Below are 15,715 nucleotides of genomic sequence, written 5' to 3'. Positions count from 1 at the left end.
TACCCAAATCCCCAACCATTGCTTAGTGTCCTAGGTATCAAATCCCCTGGAGAAAATACCTATTAACTCCTTCACATCAATTTGCTTCATACAGGGATAGTGACCAAGACCCAAAGGGCAGAAACAGTTAAACAGGTAAACCACAGTCCAAGTGGGGAATGGAACAAAAGTTGTATTGAAGAAGAGAAGCTTATAGCTAGTGTGGACTGGGCCACCAAAGACAGTAGGGGGACTGAGGAAGTAAGAAGGAAGTCGAGGAGAGCCTACCAGAGCACAGAGAATTTTAGTCCATATTGAAGTGAACAATGGTGAAACCTGGCTTCCTCCAGCAGAGAAGATTCTCAAGATTTATTTCCTCATAATCTGCACCATCCATCAGGTAACACCAACATGTATTTGCTAGAGAAAGAAGGAACAAAATCTTGCTTGCTTGTCTTGCTTGGAATTATGCCATCTCTCCCTATGCCCTGGGAAACTGCCAACCCCTTGCGCCTAGAACCACCGATACCTCCCCTTCTTCCTATTTGCCCTGTTTGCTCACTCTTTTCTCCCATCCTTTCATAAAATTCCAGGAATAAGAATTAACATCCTCTACCCAACTAAAGACAGGGACAACCTTTTTGAAACTCCATCCACCAAAACTGTTTACACTGAGGAAAAGTGTTGCTCTGTTTAGTCAGAGAGCACAGAGACTTTTAAGTCAAAAAAAAAAAAAATCCTCATCTACTGATTTTGAGTCCAGGCTTTATCCCCCAGAACCAGTCGTTTCTCACAGTTGTTATTCTGGCAAAGTCACTTCTCTATTTAGGTTGCAGACCAGCATTTCAAAGCCTACCAACACATTAAAATATTAGCTTTGTGAGTGGGAGGACATCCAATCAGAACTCGAAGATTAGGGTGAGCAGAGGGTCAACCAGGGCAGGCCTAGCTCCTACTGCATGTCCAAGCAGCATTTAACATTTCGATAGTAAAATTACAAGAGCCTGGGCCATAGCTCAGCAGACTCTCGTGCCCAGTTTGAAATGAGAGCCCAAGTCATGTCCTGAAGTTTATGCATTTGTGTTCGGTAGTCAGGCAAGCTCTCCTAAGAGGAACATTCAGTTCTCACACAAAGCAATTTCCCTCCAGCAGAGAGCCCTCGTGTCCCCCCCACACCTCCGCCCCGAGAATGGGACAGAGGCTCTGATGAGGCTCAGCTCTAGCACAGTTGGAACAGAAATGCCCAATGCCTTTTGTGATTCAATAGACTATCATTTCTTTATGCACCTAAAGCTGCAAAGGAAGCAGGAACCAGGTGAAGTAAGAGTTCCAAGGAGTGGGAGGGCGGCAGAGAGAAGGCAACCAGGAATGGGGACCTGCCGTGTGGCTGCAGACCCTTAGAAACTGGGGTGGAAGCAGAACATGGCGGTGTTCCCCACAAAGTTAAATGTGGGGGAGAAACGGGCAAGTCACAAAGCTAGCATCTAATTAGGTGAAAAATCCATCCATTATGGCTAAATAGGCCATAAACAGTTAATTTTTACATTTTTTCTACTTTTTCCCTCATTCTTTTTTACCCCAAAATGACAGTACCAATCTACTCTGTTCACAGCTCCACATTAGCTTATTCAACATCAAGCCACTGAAGAAAAATCGGAGGTAATTTACTCATAAAACCTTGATGAAGCTGAAGAATAAATTTGGACCTTACTTGGGGATTACCACACTTCCTGGGAGTTTTGTCCAGCCTGAAGCATCTCCTGGAATATCATCAACTAGGTGGCTAATACGATTCTGCCTTTGATCAGGTAAAGGTCTAAGAGTTAACTACCTTTCCAGTTTAAGACAGCAACATTTTTACAAATTCGGTAAAAACACACACAAGACACAGCATCAACGTGTGCTCTTACGTCATTTCTTAGGGAGAAAACGAGTGAGATTTCAACAGGAGAGGCTGAGGACCACCAGCAAGTGACTAGGCACAGTGGGGCTTGGGGACCCCACTCCCAGCGGGTGGAGCTACACGAGCTTGGCTGTGAACTCACTGCAGGATTTCTGTCATGTCCTCTTCACCTGTCTAGAAGGTACTGTATTATCATTGTCCTTCACAGCATGAGAAAAAACAAATTGTACAGTAAAAAAAAAAAAAAAAAAAGCTTTTATAGCCCAACACAATGGGAGACCCACTTGAGGTTTTCCAGCCACTCGAGTTTAAAAAGGAATTGAAGATGGACCCTTCCCTTCTCTACTGAAAAATACAACAAGCATAACACTCTCGGGAATAGTACTTCCTAAGTTCTAAAGGAAAAATGCCTTTGTCTTTGAGCTCTGCTTCCTTCCATTAGTGGACTTCTAGACGCTTCTGACAGCTATTCCATCTCCTGTGTGTACCCTACTCCTACACCCGGCCTTGCACCAGCCATGACTCAGGCAGAGCACTAAAGCCAACACCGCTTGTTTAAAAAAGAGAAAGTAGGGCGCCTGGGTGGCTCAGTCGTTAAGCGTCTGCCTTCGGCTCAGGTCATGATCCCAGGGTCCTGGGATCGAGTCCCACATCGGGCTCCCTGCTCAGCAAGAAGCCTGCTTCTCCCTCTTCCACTCCCCCTGCTTGTGTTCCCTCTCTCGCTGTGTCTCTTTCTCTGTCAAATAAATAAATAAAATCTTAAAAAAAAAATTTTTAAAAAAATAAAATAAAATAAAATAAAATAAAAAAGAGAAAGTTATCTGTACGCCCAGGTTTGTAGCAGTATTATTCACAATAACCCAAAGGTAGAACAACCCACATATCCATCACCAGACAAATGGATAAATAAAATCTGGTAATGTCCATGCAATGAAACAGTGTTCGGCCCTCAAAAGGTTTCCTTCCTTCGGAGGACTGGTTAATATTCAAGCTACAACACACAGAAACCTTAAGGACATTATGCTAAGTGAAACAGGTCAGTCACAAAAAGCCCAACACTTGTAGGATTCCACTCACAGGAGCTATCTCAAATAGACAAACTCTTAGGAACAGAAGCAGAATGGTGGCTGCCAGGAGTTGGGGGGAGGGCGGTGGACAGTGGGGACGGGGAGTTATTATTTAATGGGTAGCAAGCTGCAGTTTTGCACAATGAAGAAGTTCTGGACACTGGTTGCTCAACAATGTGAATTAACACTCATTTGAATCTCTAAAATAGTAGCTGCTAGTATCGACCTTGCTTTAGAGACAAGGAAATTGAGGCGCCGAGTGAGGAAATCACTTGTCCAAGACCACGATTACACACTGATGGTATAGACGGTGCTGAATTCATGGGTCACCCCCTTTCTCTCTCTCTCTCACACACACCCCTTTGTCTTTCAAAAGAATCTTCCCCCAGCTTCTGTAAGCCGGCTCTCCCCACACCATTCCCGCTAAGCTCCTCTCGAGAGTCTCCAGGTGCCTCCACATCACATCTGCTGTTCTGTGAACGTCTCTTACTGGGTTTTCTCCTGGTCATCCTCCTGCTTGTCTGACCACTCCGTCCTTATCGCATTCCTAAGAAGTAGATGGTCTTCCCCAATTTCCACCAAAACAATGGCTAATGGATAACAAAATGAACGGCTAAGTAAGATTAACTGTAGCTAATTTAACATAACCACAGGGTTGAGGCTTGTAAGAGGTTCCAGAGTCCTCCAGATGCCCATTCTCCCGAGTTGTCACTTAGAGGATTCAATTTCACTTACTTTACACCTCAAAATGCCTAGTGCAGTATTTGGCACATAATAAACCCTAAGATTTCATTTAATCTTAATATAGCTAAATTCTCACATTCAAAACCACTTTCCCTAGTATATGCTGCCAAGTTCCCAAACTATTCAACGGTCCCCTTCCTTCCAGTGCCACTGAGGGGTCCTACAGACGCTCCATTTAACAGCTAAAGAAGGAAGAAAACATCTCTGTTCTACTTCCCACGTCGTTCTCAGAGCCCTGCCAGGCCCCCTGGTCTAGAGAGACCCAGGCAGGTTATTTTGTAGGCATTTCTGAAAGACGCTGCCCTCCCTGACTCTCTATCTCAACTGCTATTCCTGCCCTCAGAGGGTCCCACCCGAAATAAAAGCACTGAATGAGATTAAAACATTCAAATAATTTTCCTGCATTTTCTAATTAATTGAGTTAAATACCTGAAACCCTAATGAGAAAATCCAAGGACGTTCCAGAGGTGTGTGCATGTTCAAGTCAGCTAAATTTTGGTGAAGAGTAAATTAGGTTAGCAATAGATTAAATCCGTCTTGATATGTCCCAATGACTAGAAAGTCACAAAATGACACAGTTTCGTTCTTTGTTACCTTCCCTTAAAGTCTTTGCTTTACCCACTGGCTTCTGTATATGTTTTCCATTTCACCCTTTTTTTTGGATAGTACATTCTGAAATCTACTTCAGATCTCTGACCTCACAGATGTTCTCCTGTTAGTTCTGTCCTCAGCATAATGGAATGTTAATGTTACGATTTACTCCACAAAAATCAATGGTGTAGCCTTCACTGGGTAAATAAGCTTCTCTGGTGGGTATGGCTATCCACACAGCATTAGATGTGAAAAGGGGCTGCTTCAAGGAACAAAAATCCATCCTAGGGAATTCTGAGCTTTCTAAAATTGATTTTTTTTTTGTTTGCTATAGATATTGAGACTAATGGCCCACCTCATTCCATACACCCCAAAAAACAGTGAGGGAAGAGATCCTTAATTAGCCTAAAACATGAACAACACCCAAATTATGGCAAAACATTAAGATAAAAATTCAACAGTGAATGATCATCACTGAGTTGGGATGGACTTTGGCTAGTCCAAGAGAAGAGCTAACTTTTTTCTTAAGTCTAAGAAACAAAAAAAAAACCTAACACAAAACAATAACCAACTGGTAGATCCATTTTGGACATTCAAAATGAAAATGATGGAATTCAAAAATCAATTTTTATAAAAATTTTTTGACAAATAAAAGTTTTTTTGTTTTTTTTTTTTTAAATAACAGAGGTGTATGGTACATGAGGTTGGTTCGAGTAGATTTTTTTCTTTCAAGGACCACATTGCTTTTAAAGATTAAGAAAAGAAAAAGCTTTTCCAGACTTCCGAGAGTTATAGCAAACATTTTCTTTTCTAACAGGCTTGTCTTGAATTATATGTGTATTCAGAGTTTAGGCTTTTTCAATTTTTTTGTTGTTTTTTTATAGAACACTTGTGTAAAATCATCATTACCAAGCCAGAAGGCTCTTCTCTCCAGGAGACAATTGTCTCTAAAGCTCAAGTATCTCAAAGGGACAAATTCCACCCAGAGAACACTGAAGCACAGGAAGGGGTGTGTGGGATGGGTGGTGAACAGGCCTAAAGTAGCCCAGGGGGAAGGAGTACTTTATCTCAGTCTTACTTGAGAATGGCTCCCTGAGTGGGTAGTAATCAAACAACCAACCAACTTTTAGTTGGTTTTATTGTTCTTAAATTCTCTATAGAGATGAACCCTCTTACTGCCTGTATTTGGAACTGAGCACACCTACTGGCATGCCATTCGTGAAGAACACATCATATGGAATATAATTATCACCACCACCTCCAGGCAGTCTTCCTGACTGCCATCCTCCCCCGCCCCCCAGCTCCTCTATTGGAGCACTTGTTAAAAAAATTGCATTTTCTGTTTATTTTTCTTTCTCTTTGTTAGACGATGAGGTCCTTAAGGTCACGGACTCCGAAATGACATCACGATGACCAAATGCCTTGCCGAGTGCCTCCAAAACAACCGGTTCTCAATAGAGCCAATAGTTTAAGGAAAATCCACTGAGCATCTGTCACTGACCAGGCCCTGCCCCAGGCCCTGCGGATATGGCAGTGAATAGAATATATGAAAATGCTAGCCTTCCTCAGGCTTACACTCAAGTCATGTTTGCATAGATGAACATTTCTTCTTGATGGCTTAGAAATTTACTCAATGAAACGAAAGGGAAAATATACATATGGCCTGCTTTTACAGAATTCCTTCAAATTGTCAAAGTCCAAGCCTGACCGCAAAGAAAATGTAGAGGCCTGGAATTATCACTTTACACATTAATTTCCCTTTATCAATCTCAAAGGCATGAGACAAGGTCCTTAAGTTTCCATCACACTACTAAGCCCACAAACTCTAACATATCCCTTGGATGCAGCCCACAATTATCCTCCAAAACTGAAAACCATGTTGGGAAGGTATGTTTGAGGGGGACCAATCCTGCACAACCATCCAATACTAACAACTATTACATGTAGAACATAATCTTCACACTCCTTTCATATTACATGTTGTCTCTTTTGAACCCTCAAAGAGCACAAGAAGTGGATAGTTTAGAGCTTCTGTCTCCTCTACAGATGCCTAAGTGGAAGCTCAAGGAGTTTATGTCACTTGCCTAATTTTACACAGCTGGTAAACTGCAAAGTCAGACTTAAAATCAGAACTACAGACTCCAACATCAGTAGTTATGCTCTAACAACATGACAGCATCTAGGCGCACCTGGGTGGCTCAGTCGGTTTAGCGTCCGACTCTTGATCTCAGCTCAGGTCTTGATCTCAGGGTCGTGAGTTCAAGCCCCGCACTGGGCTCCACATTGGGCATGGAGCTTACTTAAAAAACAGAAAAAGGAAAAAAAAGTACAGCTGAAAATGGCACTGGAAATATACAGAACACCCAAACTCAACATGATTCTCTGGCCAACACTGCCTTCCTTATTTACACACACACACACACACACACACACACACACACACACACACACACACTCTCTCTCTCTCCCCCCCCACCCCACCCCCAATCTAGAGACCCACAGGTAACCCCACAAGTCACTAGTGATGAAGAGGACTCTCTCTGCAGTTGTCAGAGATTAAACGTTCCTGACAATTTAGTCGTAAGTAGTTTATGTAATTACCTCACTCGTTTCTGGATCACTGACTGTGACCTTTCCATGTTACTAACTATATGGTCAAACATAGCAAACCCCATCTGTGATCTCCTGAAGGATCAGGACACACACATATTCCCCATTTATCTCCAGCCCTCAGTACATCTCCTGACAAGTAGCAAGAGTGATCAGCAAACCGTGAATGAATGAACGAATGAATGAATGACATTACTACACTAGCAACTGTGAAAATGAGTTTAAGAGCTTTGGTTCATTTTTCTGTTTCTTTCCAGTCTCCTATTAATTAATTTTGAGCCACTTAAAGGCAGAGATGCTCTCTGTCTTCCAGTATAAATCATGTACAGAACCCCAGATGGTGTCATGCTCATGTGGCATGTGTGTTGCTTCAATATTTGCTCATTGATTTGTTGCTCAAATACCACTACTGAGTCATGTTTGTCTGGCAAATCAGGCAATTTTAATAATTAGCGTCTGAGGTGGGAAAGTGCCTTTTTATTAAAAAAAATTAGGGGTGAACATGAAGTGATACTAGTCTACCTGGAAGGATGCTGGATGCAAATAGACCCTAGCCCACAAAATAGAAAGAAAAAACTTCACGTAGATAAAATCTAAATGTAACACCACTTTTATTGCTTTTTACGTACACACACACCAAGGAAGCATGCCAAGTAATACAAGTACCCTCAACACCTCTGAGAGCCTGGGGAATCACTTTCTGTTTACTTGCAATGCGGAAACATCAACTATTGCTTCAGGAAAGGAAAGCAGCTCATTCTCCAGCCTACAATCACAAATTTTAAAAATTGTTCTCAACCGAAGTACACGCACTCAACATGTTAGGTCGAATGAGAGATTTTAATAAAGAGAGCATCTGATGCACTGAAGACTAACTAGCCTTCTGATGGGGGTGGGGGGATTGGGGTGAGCAGGAACAGTACAGATCATCCAAGTCAATCTCCCATCTAGTAAAAGAAGGCCTTTATGTAGTTATCACTGAGATCGTCAGGAAATGCATTAATTAGCCCATGTTTCCATGCCATAAACATAATTTTTCTCTGTTGGTAAAAAATTTTCAAGTAGTTCAAGATCATGCTTTTGAATCAGAATTTTAAAAGTAGTGAACTGTGAGGATGTTGTCCTAGAATACGGAGCCAAATGTAAACAGACCACAGGATATTCCTGGGAAGGGACATTTTAAAAAAAGAAAGAAGAAAGAAATCCTTGATCTATTTTGCTATCCTATATTTCTCCTAAGAGATGCTCAAAGAGAGCACATGTTGATTAAAGAGTTGGGATTTGTGCATTCTGGTTATCTGAGGTTTAATTTTTGCTTCATTGAGAAAAATAATTCGATACTATGAGCTCAAGCAGATTGCCGCCAAAGGCAATGATGTTGTTAATGCTTAATTGAAAACTCTTCTGAATTATTAATAGCATAATTTCTGCCTTCGGATAAATATTTATTTCAATTGAAGCTTGTCCAATGTAAAATTATACTGCCATGACAAACTAGCACAGTCTTAAAAGGTACAGTAGGTTTACATGATTTCATACAAGAGACACAGTACCGAAAACTAGGGTATGTATAAAGTCTTTTTTATAAATCCCATCACGGCACAATGTTCTAGGTTAATTCATCGATCTAAAGAGTCCCAGAATGCTCAGACCATAGTCATGACCACCACCTACATTATATTTCATTTGTATTTCTAAATCTTTGACTATCTCCCTTTCCAAAGGAAGAACACTTTATAGGCTCTCTTTTCCAAGAACCTCTTTCAAAAGACACAATCGAAAAGCACACAAATGGTAAGCAGTCCCTACCCCACATGGAGCGTATGTTCCCATCAGTCAAAACCCAGTAAGTGTATATAATGTCAAAGTGATACACGGACAATGGGGCTCCAGCAGCACAGTGAGCAAAGGAGAGGAGTCTGGGAGGCCGCAGAGCCAGCAGGAACGAGCAGTGAGGCCACACAGTCTTGCGGGCCGGCCGCCAGTAGTGGATGCTGTTGTCTACCATCCAGAAACCCCTCGGGGACCAAGACACTTACTCCTCCAGGCCCTGGAAAGCCTGCTTGCAGACAGCAGCCAGTGAAGTAATGTCCATGAGCAGCGTGACAAAGGAAACTGTCCACCAGAGTTTACACCCCCTGCTTGGGTACATCCAGCAACCTGGAAACGAAGGGTGGGAGAGAGAGATCTGAAAGGTCATCCCAGCTTCAGGGATCACTGTAACATCAGCCGAGCCTTCTCCTGCCACCGCATCAAAGCTCAACCTCTCGCTCTGTGCAATCCTGCTTCCCGAGCCCCTCAGAGGTGTTATTCCCTGGAGCCTTCTTCAAACCTCCCACAAGCACATTCCAGACTGAGTCCATACCCTGGGGAACCCGACCTATAGCTTTGGGGCGGGCAGGTGCGGGGTTTGTGCTCACTTTCAGGGAAATGAGAAGTCTCTAGAGGTTGAAGCAAAGGACAGCATACTCTGACTTGTGGTCTGGAAGGACCACCCTCACTGCACTGTAGAGAGCAGACCATCACGGGAGCCAGTAGGCCCCAGGAGGGGTGGGAGCAGCAGAGACAGTAAGAAGGAAGCAGAAACCTAAGGTCACCCACAGAGGCAAAGCTGACAGGCTTTAAAGTGGAAAATACGAGAATGGGGCAGCTCCGGTCCTCCTAAATTCGTGTCTCTAGACATAGAGGCCCCATACATACAGCCACTCTTACAGGTTCAAATTGTCAAAACCACCACTGCCAGATTTGAACATGTATTTCAACTTTTTATAAAAGAGGAGTGTAAAACAGCACCCAAATGCAGTTTAAAAGTTAAATATTCAAGAAACAGACGAATGATACAAACTCACAATTGGTCTCCCCACATAATTCTTCTTCCTCCCTGGTTCAACAAGCCCAACAGTGCTACCTAGCCAATCACTTCGGCTAAAAATATGCGAGCCTCACCCCTCCCTGGTGACCATTCCCTACAAACACCACACCATAACCACCAAAAAGTCCCACCAATTTTATCTCCAGATACTTCTCCCATCTTTCTCTTCCTGGCCACGCTCAGTGTCCCTGCCTTAATTCAGGCCTTTCTCCTGGATCCCAGCTGGATTCCCTACTGCAGTTCTACCGTTTCTCAATTCCTCTCATCCTCCACACGACTGGAAGAGTCATCTACTATCATACACACCTCAACTATAAATAGGAACTCTAGTTCAAGATCTGACCTTGGCTTCGCTCACCAGCCTTCCCCCCACCCCACCACCACCGCCCACCTCAGAGCTCGCTGATATTTGACGACCGTAGTTACCTGCCTATCCCAGGATGGTGAAAACCCAGACCGCCCCTCTGACTGGAAAACATGCCCCTCTTCCTAGATTGGATCTTAAAGAATGAGGTGCAGTTAATGCAATGAGAACGTTTTCCCCAAAAGTGCCCCCTTGGAATGGATTATATTCCCTTACCACGCTGAACCAAAAGCATCTATTTCTGCACCCACCACCACCGGACTCCAAACTCCTTGAGGGCCAAGACCACTTCATGCACATCTTTGAGTTCCAAAGGGCAGCAGAGTGTCCAGTAAATGACCGGGGGGCGGGGGGCGGGGGGGCACCCTGGACTTAACTTCTATCCTTGCCTAATATTTTTATTTATTATTTATTTTTAATTTTATTTGAGAGAGAGAGAGCAGGAGTGGAAGGAGGGGCAGAAGGAGAGAGAGAATCTCAAGAAGCTCCACACTGACGCGGGGCTCGATCTCAGGACCCTGAGATCATGATCTGAGCTGAAGCCAAGAGTCAGACACTCAACCAACTGAGCCAGCCAGGTGCCCCTAATATTTATATAAAGGTGAATGGATATTTAAAAACAAAACAAAACAAAACAAAAAAACTATACTGACAGTGGCAAAAAAAAAAAAAGGCAAACTTATGTACAACAGAATGGAATTTTAAAACTAAAAATTTAACAAATGCCAGAAGTATTCCAGCTGCAAATATTTAAGACATCCTAGTCTCAATGTACTGTCTTCTTCTAAAGAATAACATGAAACACATTATTAACTAGTGCTTATGGTTCTCTTCTCCCAGAAAGCAACACAAGCAGCACCCCAGCGATGAATGAAAATGAGACTCTTGGATATTTATTCTGGGACTTTATATATGGTGGAGGCATACACAGGAAGTTACAGAATTATTTTTCTGGATTCTTTTCCCTAAAGTGTTCAATCTATTCTTCCTCTGCCATTCCCAGGGTTAGAATACTTAAAATAGAATTGGTGGTGAACATGGGTATAAAAAGGGAGTTGTAGTCAAAATTAAAATATTAATCCAAAGGAAGTTCCTGTGTTAATAAGTCCTCACCACTAGTGATACACCTTTCCATGAAGTTTCTAATGATTTTAATTACATATTATTTATGCCAAAAGTACTGAGCAAGAGAAAAAGGGAGGAGGGAGAGAGAGAGAGAAATAGAAAAAGCAAAGGCTTTGGTCAAGTCCACGTGTGCCCGTCTAGCCATGCAGTCATGTGGTTTCTGCTGGGCTCTTCCAGAAGGGCATGTTCTCACAGAGCTCCTAGGAGCTCCGGCGGGAGGGGGACGCGGGGAGGAGCTGTGTGAAGCGCCGGGGCCCTGAGTTTCGTCGTGGAGTCAGCAGACACAGCAAAGATTCCACAGGGGAAAAAAAAAACCACCAAGGGCAGAAGTGGCCCAAGTTCTGGGAGACCCAGTAGTTAGAGGAAAGCCTTTTATAAACTCAGTGGAAAAGGCACACACACTGCAGGCACCAGTGTAATTACCAAAGCCACTAGGCCTGTCTGCCAAGCTGGGCTGATGTGGCCTCTTGACCAGGTTTTATTCTTGGCTCCTGCAGCCCGCTGGTCCCTCTGCTCTTCCTGGTCCTAAATAAACGAGCAGATGCTCGCCTCGTACACTACAGACCCTCTGCTCTCCGTCTTCTGCTCGGTTTTGGCAGCTACTTCAAATGGTAGCGCATCTGTGAAATGGACCAAAGCACTCCAAAATTCTACTTCGGGGTCGTTTAAGAATTTGTCTCTACAATTTCCCAAGACTATTACATTTTCCTACCAAATATACAAGCGCGACCCCCGGAAAATCACTGAGTAATTTTTGTAATTCGTGTGCTCTAGGCAAATACCTGTCATTGTTCCAACACCAGAGTGGGAGGGGGAATCGAGCTGGCTTTTAGTGTTCTCCTCACTCTCCCATCTGTCTCCGCGCTCTCTTCCATGGCTGTGTGCTAACAACTCCCAACTTTCTCTCTAGACTCAAATCCTGACCCAGAGATCCAGGGACCTAATGGACATTTCAACTACGAATTGCTTAAACTTGCTTAAAACTCCTCTTCCTCTGGCCAACGCACTTCATCACCTACTGGTTTCTCCCGCCTCCCAGGGGGAGGCACCCTCGACTTCCCTCTTCAGCCTCACAACCAGTCAATGAAGCCATCCTGCCTACGCCAGGCTCTACTGACCAAGAACAGATAAACCCGTCAGATTTAAGTGTGCTTTCTGAGCATCTCTCTCTTCCAGGCTCGAGCAAGCAATCTGCACTGGAGCGCGCACCCACTGTGTGCATGTAGCACAGGCCTTTTTCATTCCTTCAGATCTCCCTCCAGACCATGCCCCATACCCCAGTTTCAAAAGCACTGGCTTGCATCAAACAGGACCCACCTCCTTATATCTTTGGGAGGAAAAAACTAATTGCCTTTCTGAAGCCACTATGTAAACTCTTCTCAAGTCAGAGCTTAAAAGAGCAGTTCCCATTTCACAGCAGCAGCATCTCCAAGGAAAATTCAAGAATGAAACAACATATTTCATAAAACCCAAAAGAAACCCAATGAGTCAGTTAAACAGTAACAAGTCGCAAAGCCAGACTAACCTGGATGGAGGCTTAAAGAAGAAAGTTTTGGTGAGAAGAATACAAAATAAAGTTAGGAATGGTGCAAGTCCCTGGCTGAGACTGACTGCGGGTCTCCTGCAAAGGGACACCTGCACAGCAGCTCAACATTGGTGTTTGTTCCGCCTGTCCTCAACCTGCTGGAACACAGCTCAGACAGAGGGGCGTTAGGAGGAGACAGTTCCTTAAGGCTGGACTTCCAATGCAACTCCAAGTAGAATTTTCAAAGAATAAAATGCCTAACTCGAAAGAGCAGGCTTACAGTTTTAGCTCTGATCAACTTTGTTAGAAGACTATTCCCCGGTTGGTAGCTACATCAGAATGAGGTCTTTTTCCTGCCTATCTTTGGGGAGCAGAATCACTGCTCTCCTGACCCCACACGAGGAGTGTTGATCATAAACTCGGGGTGCCACCTGACACCCCAGAACCCGGCGGCAGATGGGAGGACAGAGGTGGCAGAAGCTTCTTTCTATCATAAAATTCTTCTTTCCCCTGGGTTGATTACTCAAACTCTAAAGCCTCCTGCCTCTCCCCCCACCCCACTCCAGCCCACTCACATTTTCCTTAGGCTGACTGACTCTAGGAAAACAAGTATTGCATTATGCTTGACTCCCTGGAATGAGATCAGTTCTAGTTTCAAATTCCCTTCCAGAACAACCCCAAGGCCACAGACCCCGTAAAAATCCCAGCTGTTCAACGGTGCAGAAGGCCTGAGCTACGACAAGAAAGCATTACTTCAGTCATAATCAGCAAATGCGTCCTAACCCTGGACCGGCATCCTCACAGGTCTGTTCCCCAGCGCCAGGCAGGAACACGTCGGTAAACAACCAGTCTCAGCTCCTCCTCCCGAGGCTGCAGCGCCGTGTTCCGCAGTGATTTTCTCCAACTGGCACCATCTGTGCCTGCCCGGCCAGACGTGCTGACAGAGCGGGCTGCGTAGACCATTACTAATCTACCAGGGTCGGCGGGGTCAGGCCTGCAATGTGATGCCTATAGATTTCAAAGGCCGGCCTTCCCTCTGTGCCAGCTAATCAATCTATGTTGAAAAGCAAGCACATTTTTATTCTTCTTTTAAATTTCAAAGAAAAATCTTGTTTTAAAGTTCTTTGGGTGGGGATCGCTTGCATGTAATCAGGGTCCTGGTACCGGCTGAGCTGTAGGAGATCTTCGGGGCAGGAGGCTTACCCGCTGGTCCTTTGCCAAAAATGGGTGACAAAGCCAGAAGGACAACTTTCCTCCCACAAGGAAAGCCTTCGAAGCAGCAACATAGGGAAGGCCAATGTAGATGAAGATTCAAATTCTACTGCAAAGTCACCCCTCCCCCCCAGGGGAATCTGCAGAAGGATAGTAAAGGCCAACAAGTATCCTATCAGGATCGTAGTGGGTGAGCCTGGGCAGTGTCCCTTGGGCTGGTGAATAAAAACATAGCATCACCCACCTTCCACTTGAGAATTCACCCACCAGGGTTCCCAACGGCTATCAGCTGCTGATCAAGTGCTTACTAAATGCCTACTGTGTGTGCCAAGAGCTTTACATTCCCTGCTGCTTCTCTAAGTTCTGTCTCTGGGTAATGGGGTTACTGTCTCCAGGAGGCCGAGGGCCCCATGAACACAGGACGTCAGTCCTGCCTTCAAAATGCCCATCAGGTCAGCACACATTTATTTCAGGTGTGTTGCAGTAACTAAAAGATCGTTAGATGATTTTGTAAATACAATTTTTGGTCTGTCAAGACCAGCTACTGTCATCATTTCTTTACAGATGGTATGTTATTCTAGATCTTCAAGTCCTCCAATGACTCAATCTGCTAAGAGTCAACCAACCGCCACAAAACGAAGACATCACTACAAGTTCCAAAGAAACCAGATCTGTATTTACAATGATTAAAGGTTTAAGGAAATTAAGATAAGTGACCTCATCTTCTTCCTTTTGCTTAGATATCAGTTTCTCCACTTAACAGAGTTTAAACTGGGCTAAAAAGGTCATCATAAGGAGGAATTTATGGGGCTACAAATATAGTGAATAATCCCTCTAACCCAGATCGTTTTCCTTGGAAGGCTTATGAAGAAGTGGGCAGGGAGGTTCACGGACCTGCCGTGGGCACCTCAGCACCATCGGAAGAGCAGGTTCCATGAGTTTTCGAGTCATTTCTTCTTCCAGTTTTTCCAGATTTCAGGCAACTATGGGTAACCAGGCTGGGAACACATCCACTCCTCCCGGCTCCTCCCCTCTCAGGGTGGCTTTACATATCTACAAGTCAGTCACACCATCACTTAGCCTTTATCTATCCCAGATCAAAGCAGCACTGCTATTGTAACAAGACCTCCTCGCAGCCTTCCGACTTCTTATCTGGATATTATAAAACAAGCCACGCACACAAAACAAATGGAAACACTTAAAATGAGAGGTTTTCCCTCCACTGTGATTTTACTAACCCATCCTGGGACCAGCTGGCACTGAAGATTTCATTCTCTTTATAAAATGAACACCTTCACATTCCAGGACGACTCGTTTGGGTCTTTGAGAAGCCGACTTTACAAGCCCTAACTTCAACATTAGGCTTTCGGTGTAAAGTTTTATGAGGTCTTTCCTCCACCTCCAGGCCCTATTCTGTTTTAGGGGCTGGAATTGTTCTAGACACCAGCACCTCTTTCGTTTAAACAAAGGCTGCCCGACATTTCACTTCATTCCTCCCTCCCTGTCTGCTTCTGCTGGGGCAAGAGATAAGAATCTAGACAGAGACTTTCATCGTGTTTTACCTGTAACTTGTCTAAACCACCAACTGACAAACACAGGCTCTGCCTCTAAGCACCGAAGGAACCCAGGGCTGAGAAGGAGCTGCACAGGCCTGTGCCTCCAACGTACGTTTCAGTACAGAAGCAGCGGGTGGAATGCTGAGAGGGCAGGATGCCTAGATGGT

At 44.2% G+C, this 15,715-nt stretch overlaps 1 long non-coding RNA gene across 7 annotated transcripts in view; it reads right to left on the bottom strand.

Annotated features, from left to right (window-relative positions):
* The window catches only part of LOC118531880 (uncharacterized), a 431,257-nt gene that overhangs the window by 398,232 nt on the left and 17,310 nt on the right, over positions 1-15,715 (bottom strand). For 6 of the 7 annotated variants that reach the window (XR_013441437.1, XR_013441435.1, XR_013441431.1 and 3 more), the window contains exons 1-2: positions 13,534-13,726; positions 8,934-9,054 (exon numbers count right to left, since the gene is read on the bottom strand). This is a non-coding gene — a long non-coding RNA (uncharacterized LOC118531880). Of the gene's footprint in view, positions 1-8,933; positions 9,055-13,533; positions 13,727-15,715 lie in introns of those variants that run through there. The other variant, XR_013441432.1, reaches the window with a different exon arrangement.

Source organism: Halichoerus grypus, chromosome 9 (assembly GCF_964656455.1).
Source record: "Halichoerus grypus chromosome 9, mHalGry1.hap1.1, whole genome shotgun sequence".
In the NCBI taxonomy this organism is placed as follows: Eukaryota; Metazoa; Chordata; class Mammalia; order Carnivora; family Phocidae; genus Halichoerus; species Halichoerus grypus.
The sequence above is the reverse complement of the archived record's forward strand: the minus strand, read 5'-3'. Positions and strand labels throughout refer to the sequence as shown.